The sequence below is a fragment of the Rutidosis leptorrhynchoides genome, chromosome 10 (assembly GCF_046630445.1).
Source record: "Rutidosis leptorrhynchoides isolate AG116_Rl617_1_P2 chromosome 10, CSIRO_AGI_Rlap_v1, whole genome shotgun sequence".
Taxonomy (NCBI): domain Eukaryota; kingdom Viridiplantae; phylum Streptophyta; class Magnoliopsida; order Asterales; family Asteraceae; genus Rutidosis; species Rutidosis leptorrhynchoides.
In genome coordinates, this window is record NC_092342.1 from 106,175,662 (window position 1) to 106,179,732 (window position 4,071).

Below are 4,071 nucleotides of genomic sequence, written 5' to 3' on the forward strand. Positions count from 1 at the left end.
TCACCTCCTCTATCGGTACGAAGTACCTTGATTGTCTTATTGAGTTGATTTTGTACTTCGTTTTGATATTCCTTGAATGCTTCAAAAGTTTTGTCCTTGTGTCTTAATAAGTAGACATATCCGAAATGACTAAAGTCATCAATGAAAGTAATGAAGTATCTTTCACCATTCCTAGTTATGGGATTAAAGGGTCCACATACATCCGAGTGTATCAATCCCAATAAGTCCTTAGCCCTTTCATAGGTCCCTTTGAAAGGTGCTTTAGTCATTTTGCCTTGTAAACAAGATTCACATACATCAAACGAGTCTAGTTCATTTGATTTCAAAAGGCCATTCTTTTGAAGTGTATGCATTCGATTCTTGTTTATGTGACTAAGGCGACAATGCCATAAGTAGGAATCACTCAAATCCCTTTTGAGTTTCTTAATGTTTACATGGTACATTGAGCTATTGTATGATGTGTCATCATGAACCAATTCATAAATACCATTCGAAGGCGAAGCCTTGAAATAGAACACATTATCTAAAGAAACATGGATATCATCATTAATGAAATTAAGATTAAAACCATATTGTTTCAAACGGGATACAGAAATAATGTTTCGTGATAAATCAGGTGCATACAAAACATTTTTCAAAGTAAGCTCCAAACCACTTGGAAGCTTTAAAACAAAGTCTCCTTGAGCTTTCACCTGCACCCTTGCTCCATTTCCCATGAAGAGACTTGTTGTTCCCGCATCTTGATTACTTCTTTTGAACCCCTGCAAAGAATTGCAAATATAAGTTCCACATCCTGTGTCTAATACCCATGTATTAGAAGAAGTAATACTAAGCTCAATGTATACCATATATACATTACCTGAGGTTTGCCCTGCATCCCTCTTTTCCTTCAACTCCTTTAGGTAGACCGGGTAGTTGCGTTTCCAGTGACCCATCTCACCGCAACCAAAGCACGGATCTTCCTTGGGGTTAGCTTTACCAGCAACCTTTTGCTTCTTGTTGTTGTTGGTTGGGGTAACCATCTTCCCTTTTCCCTTGCCTTTGCCTTGGTAGGCGGGTCCCTTCCTCTTAGCCGCCTTTAGCTTAGAAGTGTTATTGTTTTTGGACCCGCCTTCATTGATCGTAAACACGGGTGAAGCCCTTTTACCCATGCTTGCTTCTGCCGTCTTAAGCATGGCATGTAATTCACCAATGCTTTTATCCCAACCATTCATATTGTAATTCATTACAAATGTGTCAAACCTTTTTGACAATGAGTTGAGAATGAGGTCTGTGGCTAATTCATTAGACACGTTGCAATTTAGACGGTTCGCTCGATCAATAAGGCTTTTCATCTTAAGGACATAAGATGAAACGGATTGGGAGTCGTCCATCCGACATGCATGAAGTGCTCGAACCGTTTCGAAGCGCTCGACACGAGCTTGTTGAAGGAACATCTCCTTCAACTGTGTGATCATGTCATATGCACTATGATGCTCAAAATCCTTTTGGAGTTCGGGTATCATAGTCCCAAGCATGAGGCAAGAAACTTGCAACGAATCGGTGCAATATTTCTCCCAATAAGCCATGCCTTCCGTATCATCCTCATCCGGTTGATCGGGAATGGGGTCTTCCAACACATACGTCCTATCCTATAGTTTGAGGACAATTCTTAGATTGTGGAACCAATCCATGAAGTTTGTATGGTTGAGTTTTTCCTTTTTGAGGATTGACCTCAACGATAGGTTGTTAAAGCTTATTGGTACGTTCGGAATGTTGTTGTTATTGGCGGCCATCTACAAAATTTAACAAAGTTGTTTAAGTATCAATTTTAATTTAACGATCAATACCCTTTAAATCCAATTGATATTTATTAAATTTTAGAATCCAACAGTAAACCAAATTTCGGTTAGGTGACCTTTATCCCGTTATTTGATTTAGCTAGGTAGTCATTATATGACAATTGCAATCCTTTTGCAACTTCTAAGTTATGGGATCATGCAATCCTTTTGCATGGCATATTTATCCCATCAACGCCTATTTGTTCCTCATGCTTCGGTGACCCTAAGTTCATGATTTCCAAATCAAGTCGTCCTACTTGTGTAAACGTGTAAACTTAACATACAAGTGGTTAGGTGACCTTTATCCCACAAGCATGCGAAATTCACCTTAATCATATTAGTTTGCTCATAACGGTTAGGTGACCTTTATCCCATTGTGAGTTCCCTAATATTTTTAAGTGTTGCACAAAAGGATGACGTTTAACTTGTTTGCCTTGTTAATAAGGGATTTTAAGTTTTCATTAATTCTAGTTTGAGAAAACTTTTATGCCATACACCAACATGCATTTAGTGTATGGTTCATTTGAAATCCATTTTCATGTCTATAAACCATTTTATATATATGATCCTAATCATGTTCTTAATAACCGTTTATTAATGTCCTTTTAGCAATTTTTAATTTAACCAATTAAATTGTCGTTTTGCATGTCGTTAATTAATGTATAATTTAACCAATTAAATTACCATTTTGCTTGTTGTTAACTTGTGTGATTAACTTGTAGCATACAAACATACAATCCACAATCATACAATAAACAACCATGCATGCAAAACAAATATGTTCACAATCAAGCCATTTTGATAGACATTTGTTTAGCCGAAAACAAATGCCACCGGATAAAGGGTTATAACACAAAGTAGGAGATTTTAAATCTCCCACTTAATCTTGCATCCAAATGCTTCTTCTTGTGTTCTTCAAGTCTTCATCATCTTCATCTTTTTACAAAATATATCCTAATATATTTTGTCTAAAAAAGTGAAATTACAACCTAATCTATTTTACATACCAAATATAAAATAAATTACATAACCAAAATAATATTATTACATACCAAATGAATAAATATTAAATCAACCAAACATGCAACCAAACACAAGGTCAAGGCTTAGATTGTGAACATCATCAACATAAGTGATAGGTAATACAGAATCACAAGTGATTGGAAACACAGAATCACAAGTGATTGGTAATACAGAATCACAAGTGATCGGCAACACAGAATCACAAGTGATTGGCAATACAGAATCACAAGTGATCGGCAACACAGAATGCAGAATCACAAGTGATTTTGGCCAAAATGACAAACCACTCAAAACCGAAAATTTTACATTCTACTTCATGCATGTTCATAGAATGCAAAATTATAGTGGGTTTAATAACCATCTCGAAGCATATTTCAACAACTTCGGCTCTAGATACCATTGTTCTGATTTAACAAGTTCCATAATACTTATAATCATTCAAGAAATAATATTTGCGGAAGCGTATAAATTACCATTTTAAAACTTGTAAATCTTTAACCATTTAAAGTTAAATCCCAAATAGGATCAAGTTGTGAAACATACTTGCAAATTAAGAGTGGGTTTAGAGATAATACCTCCTCAAGCTAGTTGAGGGTAGTTTACAAATGTGCAAGATGATGATGAAGATGAAGGCAAGAAAGCTTCTAACTTGAAGCCTCAAGTGTGTAATACCCCAAGCTTTTGATGCACCAACACCTTCCTTCGTTTGGTTAGGATTTTAGACACTTGATTAACAAGATTACCATGCAAAAACACTCTCTTTTTCCCTCTAAACTGCCACAGCCAGCAGCTGTGTTTTCAGCAGAAAAACTGCAGTTTTTTTTTAGTGTATTGCTTGTTTTCTCACTCACTTGAGTCAAGGAATCCCTTGGTTAAAGAGAGTCTTGCATGCCTTAAAGAATATATTGTTTACAAGTAACCAAGCAAGCATGGGATGTCACCTAGGAGTCCCAAAATCTGCATCCTTGTATCATTTAAATAATAAGTATAACTTATATAAAACTTGTTACATTTTATATAAAACTTGTTATTAAAGTTCAAGTTATAAATATAGGTTACTTGTACTTTATAAACCAATTTATAAAGTATAACAAAACATAATTATTTATACATATAAATAATCAAATCCTTAATATATAAATTGTCCAAACAATTTATCTCAAGTGATAGTATTTTAGAAATCCGATTTTCTAAAATCCAAGTGTCGCATATTCGTTTAATGATCCAA